Raw genomic sequence first — 18,676 nt, forward strand, 5'->3', positions numbered from 1 at the left:
TGCTGGACAGTTTCCCCCAGGGAGTAAGACATTGCTGTGCTGAAGTGTTAACGTGTGTTAACCTAAACTGTATTTTTAATCTTTAAAACGGCTTTCACAGACAAGTTTTTCTAAAGCTTTGAGATATGGATCAGTAACCTAAAAATGAGGGGAGGAGAAAAAGGGCTTCATTTGGCAGCTGGAGAAACGCTAATCCTCTTCAAGATGAACAGGTACCACAAAGATGGCAGCCTCTTTCCTCTAGCGGTAAACTCCAAAAGTAATCAGAATTAGGTCAGCTCACAAATCAAGAAAGAAGCCCTCATTAGACCTTGTTGGGCTTTCAAGTCAGAAAGCCAGCTGCCTCCTGGATTATTCACAGATAGTTCTGACTCAATACAACACTGGATTCATTGTCTACACACACACACACACACAAATGAACACCCACTTCTCTCACCCACCCCCACAATTTCTTCCTGCTCATAGGCGCTTTTTGAGGAAAGATGGGCTTCCCTGGTGGCTCAGACGGTAAAGTGTTTGCCTGTAATGCAGGAGACCTGGGTTTGATCCCTGGGTCGGAAAGATCCACTGGAGAAGGAAATGGCAACCCACTCCAGTACTCTTGCCTGGAAAATTCCATGGATGGAGGAGGCTGGTAGGCTACAGTCCATGGCGTTGCAAAGAGTCGGACACGACTGAGCTGTTTCACTGGTTCCGTCGGGGAGAGAGAGATCATTTAAGATGAGAGAAAAATCCCTCAGTGTAAATCTATACTTGGAAATACAAAATATTTCCCAGAGAAAGCTTTCATCTAACTAAAAGAGGCTGAATTACCTTTAATTGAGTTTTTTTGTGTTTCCACACTCAGCAAGAATGAGGTCAATGATAAAAAAAAATAAGACTCTTTCCCTCCACCTTTTTTTTTTTTCCAAAAATGATTTAAAGAAAAACTATAAAATGCAAAAGACTGTTTATAAAATAGGGACGAACAGAAGAAAGGAAGTGAGGCAAGTAACACAGATGGAACCAGGGATGATGGCAATGTGCCTCCCACAATGAATTCTTCACCACAGCTGTTGGATGGCAAGGTGGATGCTGTGTTCTCCAGCGGACGTCAAAGGGGGCGTTCACAGTGTCCGTGACATAAAAACAAACCACTGTTGAAGGGAAGTACAACTGTCCCCTCAGGAAGTGGGAGGGGTCCTTCTAATTAGGACAGCATTCTCACAGCCGACAGCACGAGTTCCATGGGGCTGCGTCCTACAGCAGCCTTCTCCTCCTGGTCCCCTCCGTCTAGCGATGCCGGTGCAGCAAAATGCCCCTCAGAAGAAGCAGTTCTCCAGGGGCCACTCAGTGTAACACGAGCCTTCAGGTCCCGACAAATCCTGCGTGATCCAGGCTGTGAACCATCTGAGGAAAGCAATGGGCTCGGCTTAATTTGCTCCACTGACTTTCTCATCAATACTGGGCAATAATCCCCTGGCAGATACGTGGTTACCAATGTGCTCTCATCCTCACTGCAGGCCGACTGGATGTGCAAGGATATCCTTTTGTACATGCATGAAAAATGGGAGACCACAGTCCCAAAGTTTTAGTAAAATAGTGTGAACACAGTTTATAAAATAGGTGGAATCAGATGATCACTTCAGGCAAACTAGTCACATCGAAAAAAAATTTTTTATTCTGCACAGCACTCTCTCGTGTGTGCCCTCCAAAATGAATTACTTGGAAATATGACCGGAGAAAATGAGCTTACTTTTCTGTGGCAGAGTTACGGTAAATCAGATAAAATAAAAATGGGTCACATGCATCAAGCAGAGGAGCTTTAACTTTTTAATTTTGCTGATAATATCACTTGTTATGGTTATCATAGCTGTTCGATTTCTCCTACTTCTGTGCAAACAGGAGGACTGCACTCTCGTGTCCCCTTGGGAGTTAGACGTGGCCATGTGAGGTACGGGCAGTAGACGGAAGAGCCAGTGTGTAGTTCTCCACTGTCCCGTCCCCCTTTGGAATCACTGACATACAGTGACAGAGCCTTCTTCAGTCAGAATCTCTGTGTGAGTTCTGGATACAGCAGGCTTTTAGCAACTGCCTGATTCTGCCTCTCTAGCTCACTGTCTCAGGGCTGTGTATACATACAGTACACCCACCATTTCTTATTTGGCAGCTTCTATGTTTGCTAAGGGCTTCCCCACTGCTCAGTGGTAAAGAATCCTCCTGCCAACGCAGGAGACGCAGGAGACACAGGTTCAGTCCTTGGGTGGGAAGATCACTTCAAGGAGGGCGTGGCAACCCACTCCAGTATTCTTGCCTGGAGAAATCCCATGGATGGAGAAGCCTGGCAGGCTACCGTTCATAGGGTCGTAGAAGAGTTGGACTTGACTGAATTGACTGAGCACTCATGTGTTTGCTACACTCTCAGTCTGGGAAGCCTTTTCCTATCCTGTCTTTACAATATCCACATAAATAACTCCCTCTGATAAGGCCCAGCTCAGATCACCTCTTCCAGAAAGCACTCTTAAATCACCATCCCATCCTGGGATTGCATGAGATATACATTTGTGTGTGTGTGCTTCCAGAACGTCCTGCACATTGTGCTAATGTTGCCCATCCAACCGAAATGGTCTGACCCTCCCTCATCTGGTTTTAAGCTCCCTGAATTGAAGTAGACACTAACCTGTTTAGAATCTCTGTTATCTCAGGGCCCAAGTCAGTACCTAACCCATAGGATATGTTCAGTGATATGTCTATTGGGTGAGTGAATGACTGACTTCGTGAAGGAATGAATGGAAACAAGCAAGTGTTGAAGCAAAGGAGAGACGTCCATTCCCCAAAGACCGTGCTAAGATCTCAAGTGTGTCCACGTGCATGTGTGCTCTGTGGTGTCCGACTCTTTGTGACATCATGGACTATAGCCCACCAGGTTCTTTTGTCCATGGGGTTCTCCAGGCAAGAATACGGGAGTGGGTTGCTATTTCCTACTCCAGGGGATCTTCCCAACCTAGCGATCGAAGCAGGGTCTCTTACGTCTCCTGCATTGGCAGGCAGATTCTTTACTACTGGCGACACCTGGAAAGCCCAAAGAACTCAAGAGATTTTATTTTTCTGCTAGCTATTTCTACTTGTATATGATGACCCCTCAATAAGTATTTATGGAATTGAATACCAGATTAAAGCCTTTTTTGTGTTCTTATGTCAAAATTTACCACCCACTTCAGAAAAGAGACTTTATTGTGGGAGATTTGTTATTTAGGCTTTCCAAGGTTTGCTTACTCACACACATGAACTCTAGTGACATGCTGGGGGCTTGTTCAGTGTGGTGACATTGGCCAAACCAATTAAGCTGTCCCTTTTCATCTGTTAAATAGACAGGCCCACATATCTCTCAATCTTTAAGTAACTCCCAGCACTTAAAACAATACCAGACAAAATTTTAAATGACAGACACAAAGTAGTTGGTCAAGTATCCTTTTGAAATTGAACCAGAAAGCAAAATCCTGGAATAAAGTAGAAATTATATGTATATTGTGCCTCCAACCTACTGATAAAAATAATACTGGCCATTCTCATAAAACAACTGCTATGCCAGAATTCTTCCCTCTGCTTGTGAAGGTCAAGTTCATGGCATGAATGGTGTCCCTCCTGTTATATTAACATGTTCAGACACCAGGCTGGCATTTCAGGTTGGTTTATGAAAGAATCGAAAAAGGTCAGGATTTTAGTTCTTTATCTTCATTATTGCACTGTTTATACAACAAACAACCACAGGTGGTTTCCCTATTTATGTTGCTTAGTGACAAGAGCATTCTCTCCTTCCAATAAAATATATTAAAAAGGGGGAAAAAAAAGAAAAGCTAGGTCAAACTTTCTCAAAGTCTCAGGAAACGAGAAACCACAAGCAGAACAACGCAATTTAAGCTCTTTCTAAGGGTAATATGAGCTTTACTTTTTCTGATAGATCTTCTGTGGGGAGGGCAGGGGCTGGAGGATGTTGCACAATTTACATTCTACTTTGGATAAATATAGTTGCGGTGCAAACAAGCTCTGGCCGCTGAAGACTGCCCCACTGCAGTCACCCTTGGGAGGGTGAGTAAAGAGAAATAAATGTTAAACTTTCTCTCAAGATGAAATTCTGCATTCTAAATTAGCTGAGTAGAGAAATCCAGCCAGGAGGAGGACCAGGGGGTCACAGGTATTCAGGACCATGAATCATGGTCAGGAAGCAAATGCTGAGAGAGTCCACCTCTGGAAGAATGAGCTCATTGTCACATTGGGGTGCCCTCTGTGAGAGCAAGATTAAACTTCCCTGGCACCAACCTTCCCCAGCTAGACGTTATGAAGAATAATAATGCTACCTGGCACAAAGGGAGGACTTGACGCTTATTCACAGTGACAAAGGGCTCAGTGAGTGGTTCACATTCTTTGCCATCATTATTTTATAGATGAGCTAACAGATTCCCTAAGCGGCCCCAGAGTCTGACACAGCAGGACTGGACTCATATCCACGGGCCTGGCCTCCTGGCCACACACACAGAGAGAGGGCTAATCAGATCTTCCATCCTAGAAGAGCCTAGAGCAGCTGGCTGATGTCTCACTCACTCCTTTTCGTAGGGGTTCAGCAACATAAAGAAGTCAACCACCCAGAAGAACATGCACTTCTGAAAGGACACACTTTCCAAATATTTTTCTTAAATATCTCAGTTTATTGAATTCCTTGGTAGGAGACTGAGGTTCAAAAAAAAAAAAAAAGCTAATAGCAGAGGAAAAAAAGGCACAGTTTGATTAGGAAGACAGGTTTCATTTTTCTTCAAAGACATTTACTTATGTTTTGAAATAATATAACAGGTAGGTTGACTGTAGCCAGAAGTGGTGGGCAGTGCACAATGTTTCCCCCCAGCTTCCTGGGAAAATGGATCACATAGTGTTGTGTTTGTCTGTATATGCTTAGTCGCTCTGTTGTGTCTGACTCTTTGCAGCCCCCTGGACTGTAGCCCATCAGGTTCCTCTGTCCATGAGATTTTCCAGGCAAGAATACTAGAGCAGGTTGCCATTTCCTATGCCAGGAGATCTTCCCGACCCAGGGGATCTTCCCGACCCAGGGATCAAAACCATGTCTCTTGTAATGGCAGGCGGATTCTTTACCACTAGCGCCACCTGGGAAGCCCCCGCATAGGGTTGGTGCACAGTAAATACGGGCAAACTATAGTGTGGAGACCTTGGCTTCCATTAGGGCCCAGGAGAGAATGAGATGGCTAACTCTGCCATTTTAGTTCAGAACCACATCTCTTAGCACCATCAGCCCCACTCTAGCACTTATTTGAAAACCAATCAGAATAGAACCTCATAGCTGCCTTTTATTCCCTGAGCTAGAATTCCTCATGTTGCCACCAGCCAATAGCCTCAACTCACCAGTTTTTTCTAAGTGCCCGGCAAATACCATTCAACATTGAACCTACAAATAGGGAACTGTCCATCTATTGCTGATCTATTGTGGATGATGGTGCATTATATAAAATTCCCATTTAGATTTTCTGTGTTAAAAGGGAAGGTAAGTGGTGATGAAAAAGTAATTTTCCAGGGACTATTTCTCTATTCAGAATCTTTCAGGCAGATCAGAATTCCTCTGCTTTTGCAAAAAAAAAAAAAAAAAAGATTTGCAATGCTCTTTGATTCATCTTATCATTAGATAAATCTCTTCCTTCTCTCTTACTTCAGAGTGGTCCCAATCCCCACTTTCACCCCGATCTGTTTTTAAGGCATAGACTATTAACCTAACAGAGTAACATTTGAAATGCACCTGTAATGTATGAAGGAAGCATTTGGAAATATAAATTTTCTAAATAAAAGTGTCAAGCTCCTAATAAAGTAAGATAGATTTATTTTTCTTTTGTATATCTGTAGCATAATTCGTTTCCCCCATTAAAAGTCTCGTGTAGAATACCAAGATTCACGGTTTTTCCCCTAGCAAAAAACATTAGCCTAATTCCCCCACTTAAAATGATTTAACTTCTCAGCAGATGTCCTAAGCAGGCTTGGGTTATGTTCAGAGGCTCTCAGCAAATTAGCTATAGTCATGTCCGAGGATGAGTAGACCTTTTCAATGCCTAAAGCAGATTATTTAAGAGAAAGAAAGGAAGCAGACCAGCCCTAGAATAATAATTTGAAAACCATCTCCAAGCATTTGTAATGCCACAAAATCTTGATTTAAGGGATGGTGTACTATTTCACAGATGCAGACATGCCAAAGGTCACACCACATCTCTAAAAACAACTGCGTGCAGCAAAGGCTGAATAAAATGCACTTTGGCCATGAGGAGTATGTTAATGCTGTTTCTCAGACTCTGTTCAAAAGAGGTTCCACTATTTATTCTCATTCAACATCAGGGCCTGGTGTCCTGAACCTCCATTCACCCACTGGAAGGAATGTGTCCTCCTATGGTTTTTAAGTTGTCAGTGAATGACTGCATATAATCAATAAGCTATTAAGAGAAGCCAAGCATACCTATAAACTAAGTTTTGTACACAAAATATAACTTATAATGGTACTTTGGGGTACATACTTCACTATTACACATCACAGTAGTAAAGAATAAAATTGGTGAGTTTATGCAAATGAATTTAATTAGTAGTACTTTAATACATGGGCTTGGACAGCAAGGAGATCAAACCTGTCAATCCTAACAGAAATCAACCCTAAATATTCATTGGAAGGACTGATGCTGAAGCTGAAACTCCAATATTTTGGCCATCTGATGTGAAGAGCTGACTCACTGGAAAAAGACCCTGATGCTGGGAAAGATTGAAGGCAGGAGGAAAAAGAGGCACAGAGGATGAGATGGTTGGATAGCATCAGTGACTCAAGGGACATGAGTTTGAGCAACCTCTGGGACATAGGGGAGGTCAGGGAATCCTGGTGTGTTGCAGTTCATGGGGCTGCAATAGTCAGACAGGACTTAGCAACTGAACAACAACAGGGACTTCCCCAGTGGCTAAGCAGAAAAGAATCCACCTGCAATGCAGGAGATGCAAGAGACGTGGTTTGATCCCTGGGTCAGGAAGATCCCCTAAAGAAGGAAATGGCAACCCACTCCAGTATTCTTGCCTGGACAATTCCATGGGCAGAGGAGCCTGGTGGGTTACAGTCCAGAGGGTCACAAAGAGTCGGACACAACTGAAATGACTGAGCACACACATGCATTTTTATACAGTCCTATCAGTAGGAATTAGGGTTGGCTACTAGTGACAGAGAATCAAGAATAACTGAGGTATAAAAATGATTGACATTTATTTTTCTCATTCTGGCTAGAAGATGTCTCCTTTCAGATATCACACTGAAGGTCCCTGCAAAGGTGAGATGGTGGTTTTGAAGCTTCTGGAATCAATCCATATCCTTTAGAGGAGAATATGAACCCAGGGTGGGATTCACTGAGGAGGGTGATCAACTGTCCTGATTTGCTGCAACGAGTCTCTTTTAGCACTGAAAATCCCACATCCTGGGAAAACTCTGGACTGGGACCAGTTTGTTACAGGTCACTGGGAGCCTCTTCTCAGCAAAGGGAGGAACACAAGTCTGGCCAGGTGACTTCATCAAAGTTCTGCCAGCCATGGGGAGTGGCCCCCTGACCTGTCCCGGCCCAGGGTTGATGACAGCTCTGATCAACTCATCCAGGCACTGTACCCCTGCATGTGGTCCTTCCTCCCTCATCACCTGCCCTTGTTCCACAAACACTTGTCAAACATTCATTCTAGGTCCATTTCTCCATCAGCCTGGAAGAACGTCATTGTTGAACCATTAAGAAGAAAAACTACCATGTCCAGTTTTTTGACAAAACCTCAGATGAGTGGCCTTCTGGCCAAGGGTCTGTGATTTCATCTTGTTGGAGCATTCATTGTCCACCTGGGAGTTGCAGCTTTCTATACGTTTTCTGTGGCTGAACCAAGAAAGAAGGCATGTGCAGATTCCTACCAAGATTCCATGAAAGATTTTGAGGAGAAGAGGAAGGCTGGTATCAAAGTGATACCAAAGTATATCAAAGTATTCAAAGTGATTTAAAACATAAATAATTTCTTTGGGTTGAGTTCCATGAAATTGTGTCACTTACCTGTGTTCCTGAACTATGAACCTATGAGTATCTGGGTTGAGGAATAGTCTCTCAAGAAATACATGATTAACAAATACTGTGGGCACTAAAAAAAAAAATTCATTCTAAGTCAGGCAACATCCAGAGATTCTGGTTCACCAGGGACAGGATTTGCCATATGTTTGGCAAAGTTTTCTTTTCCTCCCTCTTCTGTGGAAATTTAGGTCACCGTTAACTGAAGAAGAGGAAAAGGCCATGGCAAAACCCCAAGTCCTCACTGGACTTAGTATTTGCAAAATAGTGTGAATGAATATGAAGTCATTTAGAAAGTGTTTCACCACACACTAAGATTTAAAAAAAATTGAGCTCCACAGAACAAAGTGAACAGTATAATCATAGTCTATAAAAATACATGAATATTTCTTTCTTTGCTTAATATATTGATAGGGAAAAAAGGCTGGAAAAATATGCATCAAAATGTAAATGGTTACTAAGTCCAAGTGGTAGAACCAGGGTGAAGCACTTGTGATAGAGATGAGGAGACCTTTTCAAAAGCTACTATGAACCACTAGAGACTGTCAGACAGAGAGAAGTCAGTCAGATAGAGAAAGACAAATATCATACATTAATGCATATATGTAGAATCTAGCAAAATGGCACAGATGAACCCATCTGCAGGGCAGGAATAGAGATGCAGACATAGAGAACAAGCATGTGGGCCCAGGAGGGGAGGAGAGGGTCGGACAAATTGGGTGATTATGACTGATGTATATACACTGAAAGTGACAGTGTTAGTTGATCAGTCATGTCTGACTCTTTGCAGCCCCATGAACTGTAGGCCGCCAGGCTCCTCTGTCCATGGGGATTCTCAGGCAAGAATACTGGAGTGGGTAGTCTTCCTTCTCTAGGGGATTTTCCCAACCCAGGGATCAAACTCAGGTCTCCCGCATTGCAGGCGGAACCTTTACTGTCTGAGCCAGCAGGGAAGCCCATACACTACGAGGTGCAAGTAGCTAGCTGGTGGAAACCTGCGGTATAACACAGGGAGCTCAGCCCGGTGCTCTGTAATGACATGGGGGAGTGGGACGGGGGAGTGGGAAGAAGGCTCAAGAAGGGAGGAGATGTATGTATTCTCACAGCTGATTCACTTTGTTGCACAGCAGAAACTATCACAATACTGTAAAGAAATTATAAAAAAGAAAAAGAGAAAAACTGCCATGAAGGCAGCATGTGAGGACTTGGTGGAGGATTTGCTGCAGAGGGTAAGGAAGGGGGTGCAGCCGAAGATGACAGGCAGCCTGGATGGATGGGAAACAACAGTGCAGCTGAGAAGAACAAGGAAGTCAGAGGGAGGGGAATATGCTTGGAGACAATTTTGCTTTTGAGACATGGAGAACGTTGGAAGTCAAGATTCCCAACATATCAGCAGCAGCACAGAACTAGAACTTTGTGCTGGAGAGGGCTAGAAAGTCATCCACAGGCACACACAGCTTGAAGCCCTGGAGTCGGGGGAGAGGCGACAGGCATGAAAAACAAAAGAAGAAAGTCAAAGGCAGGAAGGAGGTTGTGAGAAACAGCCATACTCAAAGGGGAAGAAGAGATAGAAACTAGGTGACAGGTCAGATAGGAATACAAAAAAGCTGGGGAAGCCAGTGTAAAACCAAGGAAGGGAAGACAAAGATGCAAGGGAAAAAGTTCCACCTCAGCAGGAGCTGCCAGACTGGCCTCTCACTCTCCGGGCTTGGCAGAGTTTACAGTTGGAGAAAAAGAAGTCAGCTACCCCCTCCCTCCAGCCGAAGATAACCAGAGGTGCAGCTGTAACCTTGAATGAAGTTGAAAGTTTTGGCTATTACTCTGAATTAGACATCTTAATTACCTTTTAGTCCTGAAGTAATAGTACTAGAAGACCTTTTATTACCTGAAGGTGACCATAAAGGCCATGGTCATCCAGGAGCTAGAGACCAATTAGCTCCACAGCACAAAGAAAGACAAAAATAAAATTGCTTCATAATTACACCCTGAAGTCACACTTCTTCAACATCACTGTTACACAAAGATGGAGCTGCTGTGACCACTGCCTCTCCCTTAGACAGCAAGCAGGATGTTCTATAGAACTTCCTCTGTTGTCTGGGAATTGCAGCTAATTTCCAAAGTCGAAAACAGTGCAGTGTGCCCCTGTTCTTAAAAGACCCCAGTAGCAGCCAGATATTTTCCTGGAGCTATTTGCAGTCAACCCATTACCTGCCTCTTGTGTGCATTTGTAAATGCACACGTTTACAATGCACACAGCTCCTGCAGTTGGAACCGGGAGTTGTTAGCTTCGTGAAGATCGCTGGAATCTCTTCTCCCTCTTTTCTACTGTTCCTTTTATCTTGCTTTGTAACAAATCACTGCAAATGTAGCAGCTTAAAACCACAGAAATTCCTGAGCTCTGTAGGTCAGAAACCCAGGCACAGCTTTCTGCTCAGGGTGTCCCAGCTGAAATCAAGGTGTTGGTGACTGTGATCTCATCTGATGCTCTGGGTTCTCTTAGCTCACTGGCTATGGTAGAACTCAGTTCCTTGCAGCTGTAGGACTGAGGTCCCTGTTTCCTTACTGACTGTCATATGGTTCGGAAGCCGTGAACCTCCCTCACGGTGTGGCCGCCACCATCTTCAAAGCCAACAGCCAAGCCCCCATGTCCAGTCTCCCTCACACTTAGAGTCTGTTTCCAGGAGAAGCCAGGTTTTCTAAGCCTTCCCCAGTTAGGCCAGGCCCACCTTACTACTCTCCCTTTCTTAAAGGCAACTGCAGTAGAACATGACCTCATCGTGGGGATAAACCATCAGACCTACAGTCTTGAGGGAGTGATGCATGATGTACCCCTAGGGGCAGGAATCTCGGGGCTGTCTATCCTATAACACTGCCTCCAAAAAGCCAATCCTAGGTGGGCTCCCAAAGGCTCCTTTGTGAAGTGTAAGGAAGAAGAGTTACTGGGGGGCTGTTTCTCAGTTGGACAGTCTCTGCTGCAGCAGACTTGCTGAGCTGCCTTCTTGCCTTTCAGAGGGAACTGGCAGAATAGCCACTGGGCGGCAATAGTGATGTTTGCCCCCCATGCTTTGGCATGGCCCTAGTGTGTGCGCCACCTGGGATCGCCCACAGAATGCGGTGGGTTTTGAGCTAACTTCCCAGGACAGCATCCGGGAGCCCCACTGGCCGTGGGGGTGTGTGGGGGGGCAGGGGCTTCAGATGCAGGCAGAGGACATGGGGCCGCATGAGGCTACCACGTCAGGAGGGCATCACCCTCCCCAACCCCTTGCCAGTACCCCCAATTCCTCCACACAGGGCTATCAACAGCCAGGAGAGAACAGCTACAGCCACAAGTTAATCGAAATGTATGCTCCTTTCTCTAAGCCCACCTCCACCTTCATCTCAACCACACCTGTGAGAAGCAGAAGGTGAGAGAAATGAAAAGACCAGCCACACCCCGTCGGGTCCCCCAGATGCTCCGCCTGCAGGGCTCTCAGGAAAAGTGACCTGAGCCCTAAAGCAGCTAATATACCACGTCTTCAAGTGGCCACACTGCATTTTGGGGATTCCTGACAATACCTGTGAAACAACAGGTTCATCACTACGGGAAGGAAATGGAGAGTTGACAAATCGTGTTGGAAGGTCAGCTTTGCAGAAAAGAACAAAAAAAGCTTCATAAGTGTTGCTCACCAAGTTTGCAGCATTTAATAAACCAGTTACACTCTTGAACACTGGGAACTGTCAACTTCGGGAGGGGACATGCTCAGTTCAGTGACCTTGGAGCAGGGGGAGAAATTCAGAGAGTGGCTTGACCACCAGCGTCCAGCTTTGGTGGATAACCTGGGAATTTCAGGAATGTGTGCATCTGTGAGGGTGAGTGTGTGTGTGTATTCACACGTGAGTGGGGAGTGTGTGTGTGGAAAGAGAGAGAGTGTGCACATGAGGGCATGTGTGTGTTTGAGGCCATGCATGGGGCAATGTGTGTTTCTGGGTTGATGGTGATGGTAAAAGGAGGTGCCTGACCCTATGTGGAAGAGGAAAGAAACGGAGTAAGATGGACTCTAACAAGCACTGTACCATAAGCTCTAACTGGCAAAAGAAAAATAAGACTTTGAAAACATGGGAGGTGGCAAAGCCAAGTTTACTGCAATGAGGATGCTCATTTAGGGACTGGCGTCTTAATCCAAGGAGAAGACCCAATGTGATGTACTGTTGCTGAGTTTCCAGGGCTGCTAACTTGTTTTGCTCCCCAGCCATTTGTCTCTCTGTTAGTTTAATCATTTCCACAGCTGTTGTGTAATATAACCATGAATGTACCACTGAGCCAGTTGCTCCCAGCCAGTCCTCCTTCCACAGAAACTAATGGGAAGAGGCAGCACCGGGATTTCCACTGCAAACCTGCCAGAACTGGCGAACTGGGTCGCAGTGAGCTTGCTGCCCAAGGGAAGGGCAAACAGGCTGCCATCTCCATCAAATGTGTCCTTTGTTTTCCCTTTCTTGCAGATAGCACATCTTTCCCTATTTCTGAAGAAATCCATCCCCTCCCTAGTTACCTGGCTCTTTAAGGGAAAAAAAAAAAAAAAGCAAGACCTGAAGAGTAAAGATAATCATTTAGGCACAAGTTGGGGCTTCCAAGGTGACGCTAGTGCTAAACGATGTAGCTGCCAACGCAGGAGACATAAGAGATGAGAGTTCGATCCCTGGGTCAGGAAGGTCTCCTGGAGAAAGACATGACAACCTGCTCCACTATTCTTGCCTAGAAAATCCCATGGACAGAAGAGCCTGGTGGGCTATTGTCCACTGGGTCGCAAAGAATCAGACACGACTGACGAGACTTAGCACACGCACACAGTTGTGCAACTGCTTTTGATTCCATAAAGAGCACAGCTTCTATTTCCTTCATCTTATGTCTCCCCGAAAGCATTTCACAGTTATTTCTTGTCCTCTGTTTTCCCAATTGGATGACTCCAGTATCATCTCAGAAAGGCTGCTGTGTCCCGAATACTGTGCCGTTTATCGAGTTGGAGAGAATTGTGACCATCGGCAGCACCAATCTTTACACAGAATCCTGGAGAAACAACTTGATAACTTACAGAGGAAGTGATTTCTCCCAGAGTGTCCCTTCATCCAGGAACAAGTGAGCACAGTGTCACAGATTTTCAGGAGTCAGAGTGGAAACTCATCACCCATGCTGAACCCCCTGTCTTACTCCTAAGGAAACCAAGACCTGGAGAAGTTAGCTTCTTTGTGAACTAGTCACAGGAGCAGAGCTGCAATCGGCTCTTAGCAATCATGCCTCCCAGCTCCAGTCTCTGGTCCTGGCTCCCTGTGGCCCCCTAGATCTTGGCCTTCTTGATACTGAACATTTCCCCTAGTGTTGGCCCTGCAAAACATCCTTATTCCTAAGCAAAATGATTCCTACATTTTCTTTATTGGATATGTAATTTAGAACTAAGATTTATGAAGCTCCACTGGGAGCCAAGACCTGTGCTGTTTTGTGCACACTGACACATTGATAAAGGTATTTTCCAAGAGGCTGTAAAATGTAGGCTATTTGTGAATGGCATTAAAAAAAAAAAAATCCATGGCAGAGAACATCTCTTCTCCTCCATATAACCACAGAAACTAGTCTACAGTTCACTAAAGAAATAGGGACTTAAAGTGTCCTTAGCTACTGAATTAGGTGGCTGGTGAGTAAATGTGGTGTAGGTATGTAGATGCATGTGCTGTGGCTTGTGCTACAAAAAGCTAAGTCAGAATGAAGTTGAAAGTCACAAAGGTGATGGAGGCTGGAAAAGTCTAGAAGCAGAGACATCAGACTGTCCACATGTCCCACTTCATCTGCCCAATTAGCCATCAACAGGCAGGTCAGACTATGGGGTCAGCAAGAGGAGTGTCTTTCTCTTATCATAACACATGCCTATCTGCTGCTGCTGCTGCTGCTAAGTTGCTTCAGTCGTGTCTGACTCTGTGCGACCCCATAGACGGCAGCCCACCAGGCTCCCCCGTCCCCGGGATTCTCCAGGCAAGAACACTGGAGTGGGTTGCCATTTCCTTCTCCAATGTATGAAAGTGAAAAGTGAAAGTGAAGTCGCTTAGTCATGACCAACTCTTAGCGACCCCATGGACTGCAGCCCACCAGGCTCCTCCGTCCATGGGATTTTCCAGGCAAGAGTACTAGAGTGGGGTGCCATTGCCTTCTCGGACCTATCTGCTACTGTTGCCTTTTTCTCTGTCACTTTGGCAAAACAACTCACCCTGGTCTGTCTCTGAAAGATGCTCAATGCTTATCTTCTTTCCCTGAAATTGAGGTTTCTCTACTTTCCAACTCTCATATATATGTGGGTGAGTTTGGCAAGTCTGGGGGTAGCTGCTGTCTCATCAGCCCACCCCAGACTTGCCCTTGCCCTCAAAGTGAGGAGAAATAAACCTCCAGAGCAATCCAGTCCATCCCTGAAGGGGCTCCAGGGATGGAGAGAGTGTCCTGGGTGTACCATTGATTGGTATTTAAAGAAAACCAAAGATGAAGGAACGCTGACAGGGCCAAATGACATCAGAAAGAAGCAGAAACCCCCTCCAGGAAGTGTTTATGTGGGCCTGAGATATCAAGATAGTCTTGATAAACTAGATAAACTCTCTAATAGTAGAGTTGCTGCTGCTGCTAAGTCACTTCAGTCGTGTCTGACTTTATGCAACCCCATAGACAGTAGCCCACCAGGCTCCCCTGTCCCTGGGATTCTCCAGGCAAGAACACTGGAGTGGGTTGCCATTTCCTTCTCCAATGCATGGAAGTGAAAAGTGAAAGTGAAGTCGCTCAGTCATGTCCGACTCTTAGTGACCCCATGGACTGCAGCCCACCAGCCTCCTCCGTCCATGGGATTTTCCAGGCAAGAGTACTGGAGTGGGGTGCCATTGCCTTCTCCAGGAGTAGAGTTAAGGTAGTCTAATTAAACTCATAGTCTGAGAGATGTGGAAAGTACTTGGCAGAGAATTACTTAAGTGGGAAATGAATAAGGTTCAATCCTAGTGTTAAATGAGCCTTCTGAATTCAAAATCCAAAGACATGTCCTAAGTTGTGTTCTGAATTTCATGAGATTATATTCAAGGGTAAAGAAAGGCCTGGTGAAGTCAGTCAGAAAAAGAAAAACAAGTATCGTATATTAATGCATATGTATATGTATATGGATGGAGAAGGAAATGGCAACCCACTCCACTGTTCTTGCCTGGAGAATCCCAGGGACAGGGGAGCCTGGTGGGCTGCCGTCTGTGGGGTTGCATAGAGTCGGACACGACTGAAGCGACTTAGCAGCAGCAGCAGCAGCATGTGTATATGGAATCTAGAAACACAGTGCAGGGGAACCTATGTGCAGGGCAGGAATAGAGACGCAGACCTCGAGGACAGACTTGTGCACACAGGAGGGGACGGAGAGGGTGGGGCATGTTGAGAGAGCAGCATTGACGTGTATACGCTGCCACGTGGAGACAGCCAGTGGGAAGAGGCCGTACGGCACATGGAGCTCGGCCTGCTGCCCTGGGGTGGCGTGACGAGGCGGGGGGACGGAGTCTCAAGAGGGAGGGGACACGCACGTACACACAGCTGATTCACGCTGCCGTACAGCAGAAACTCACACAACACTGTAAAGCAATTATTTTCCAATTAAAAATAAAAAGTAAATTTAAAAAAGAGAGAAGCCAGGGCTCTCTCTGAGGAGAGCAGTGAGGATCGAGTGTCAGGAGCAGAAAGAGAGACCCCCACCAGGCAAGTGTGGGTTCAGGTGCTGCCTTTATTTTAAATGTTGATGTTTTGCTCATTATGGAATTTTTCTTTCCCTTGAATTGTTTAAAATAAATTATTAACATATGATCTATCTTGATTGCTGAGTTATTTTGCACTCCCTAAGTTTAGTTACCGATGAGTGTCTCACTTACCTCACTCCAGTATCATCCCTGGTAAGGGGCCTGGTACATACAAGTGACAGAAAAGTTACCAGCCATTATGTGTTGAGTTGTGTCCCCCTAAAAGATATTGAACTGTGGTGTTGGAGAAGATTCTTGAGAGTCGCTTGGGCAGCAAGGAGATCAAGCCAGTCAATCCTAAATGAAGTCAACCCTGAATGTTCATTGGAAGGACTGATGCTGATCCATGGGGTCGCAAAGAGTCGGACACAGCTGAGCAGCTGAACAAAAAGATGTTGAAGTCCTAGCCTCTGGGATCTCAGAATGTGGCCTTATCTGGAAATAGGGTCATTAGAGATGTAGTTGATTAGGATGTGATCACTCTGGGGTAGACTGGACCCCTGATCTGGTGTGACTGATTGAAAGGTCGGAGCATGCCCCGGGAAAGTGCTGCAAGGCAAATTCCGGAGGCTGGCTAAACTTCCAGGGGCTGGCCCCCTGCAGCCTGGTCCAATCAGGTACCAACATAGAGCCCTCGGACACTGACCACCGCTGTAGCCCGCGCTTTCTTCCTTATATGAAAAGACCTGGCCTGGATGCCTGCCCGGACTATAAAACCCCTCCCCACCCCTCATATCTTGCAGACTCCCTTTGTCTCCTCACTCACCAGCCCCCGGGAGTTCTGCCCGAGAGCGACGCTTAATAAAAGGCCTTTACCACCGGTCCTTAGAGGCGGCTTTTTTCCTCCCGCTGCGTTTTTCCTAACATCTGGCGCCCAACGTGGGGCCCGAGGTGAGGGCCCCCGGCACTTGCCGTTGAGGCCCCCTCGAGCTCCACCGCAGCGGGAGCCTCGGACCCAGGCGGCTGACCAACCCCCCGGACGGCAGGATATGGAGTAAGTCCCTTCGGCTTTGGGGCCTGCATTCCCTGACGACCACCTCCTAGGGCCCCGTAACGAGTGCGCACTTACTGGGCCCTCCCGGTCACCAGCTGGTGGAGAGACGTCCCCAGCGGCTGAGTAGACCTCCGGCTTCGGCCTCCGGCTTCGGCCTTTCCGGGTCCCTGCGGTCGTGAGGAAGACGTTCCCCACGACTACACGGACCTCCGGCTCCCCTTGACTCGTCCGAAGACGTTCGGACAGCGGGGGTTGCCTCCACGCCCCGTGGTCGCCATGGGATTGACAGCCTCCAAACCCGATCCCCAATACTCCACCCCCTTAGAGTGCCTGCTGGCTAACCTGCGGACTCTAAGGCTAAAGAGAGATATCCGCCCCCAGCAGCTCACTTTTCTGTGTTCACAGGCCTGGCCTCAGTATTCCCTAGATAATGGCTCACAATGGCCAGCCACAGGGACACTAGACTTTGACGTCCTCCGTGATTTGGATAATTACTGCCGGAGAATGGGAAAATGGTCTGAGGTCCCCTATGTTCAGGCCTTTTGGGCGTTGCGCTCTTGCCCCTCCCCCTCCTCTCCGGCCCCTCCTAACCTCTCCCCCTCTAACCCTACTCCGGCCTCTTTTGCTCCTGTTCCCGCCCCTGAGGCTTCACCGCAGGCCCCAGATTCTCCGGCCATTAACCCTATCTTGTATCCTCCTCTTCCCCCCGTCACTCCCTTCTCATCTCCGGTTAGCTCCCACACTCGCTCCCATAGCAACCCTCCAGGGGCCTCCCCTCCCCCTCCCCCAGCCCCGCTACTTCCCCTGCGACAAGTAGCCGGAGCTGAGGGTCTAGCCCAGGTCCATGTCCCCTTCTCTCTCCAGGACTTAGCACAGATCGAGGCCAAGCTGGGATCCTTTTCCTCCAACCCCACTCAGTACATTAAGCAGTTTACTGGTCTGACCCGCGCCTATGCCTTAACATGGCAGGACATATATGTCATCCTGGGATCTACCACCACCCCCGAAGAGAGGCAGGCCATTTGGACGGCAGCCAGGGCTCAGGCCGACCAGCGGCACTGTGCCAACCCCTCCCCCGAGCGCCCCCCGGGAGCTCAGGTGGTTCCTGACACCGACCCTGATTGGAACTACCAGGAAGGGGGCGGCGGCCAGCTGCGGGTACGCTATATGATAGAGTGTCTCCTCGATGGGATGGAAACGTCCTCTCATAAAGTAGTAAACCTCCTCAAACTAGATGAGGTGACTCAGGGGCCGGATGAAAACCCAGCCATGTTTCTTAATCGGCTGACTGAGGCCCTTGTTCAATACACCAGACTGTCCCCTGAGTCCCCCATTGGGGCAGCTACCTTGGCCAATCGTTTTATCTCCCAATCCGCACCTGACATCCGAAAAAAGCTGGCCAAGGCCGAGGACGGCCCTCAGACCCCTATTCGAGACCTGGTAAAAATGGCCTTTAAAGTTTATAACGCCCGTGAAGAAACTGCTGAGGCCAGCCAAAAGGCAAGGCTCAAGCAAGAGGCCGAATTTCAGGCAAGCCTCCTAAACCAACAAACCCAGGCCTTAATAGTGGCCCTGCGGCTGGCGGCGGGCTCGGGGTCCCAAAACCCCCCTCCGGGGGCCTGCTTCAAGTGCGGCCAAGAAGGACACTGGGCCAAGATGTGCCCCAATCCGCGGCCTCCTTCCAAGCCGTGCCCGTTGTGCAAACAGCGAGGACACTGGGCTAGTGACTGTCCCCAGGCCTCTCGGGCCCCGACCTCTAGGGGCCGGGGACCAGAGCGCCCCAGGGAGACCTCCTGCCCTCCTCCGGCCT

At 47.2% G+C, this 18,676-nt stretch overlaps 2 long non-coding RNA genes across 5 annotated transcripts in view; one reads left to right on the forward strand and one right to left on the reverse strand.

Moving 5' to 3' along the window:
• The window catches only part of LOC133044642 (uncharacterized), a 73,056-nt gene extending 65,294 nt beyond the window's left edge, over nt 1-7,762 (forward strand). The window contains exon 4 of the long non-coding RNA XR_009690010.1: nt 7,292-7,762. This is a non-coding gene — a long non-coding RNA (uncharacterized LOC133044642). The remainder of the gene's footprint in view (nt 1-7,291) is intronic.
• LOC133044640 (uncharacterized) overlaps nt 1-18,676 on the reverse strand; it is a 112,215-nt gene that overhangs the window by 53,206 nt on the left and 40,333 nt on the right. The gene's annotated exons all lie outside the window — the stretch shown is intronic.

Source organism: Dama dama, chromosome 23 (assembly GCF_033118175.1).
Source record: "Dama dama isolate Ldn47 chromosome 23, ASM3311817v1, whole genome shotgun sequence".
NCBI lineage: Eukaryota > Metazoa > Chordata > Mammalia > Artiodactyla > Cervidae > Dama > Dama dama.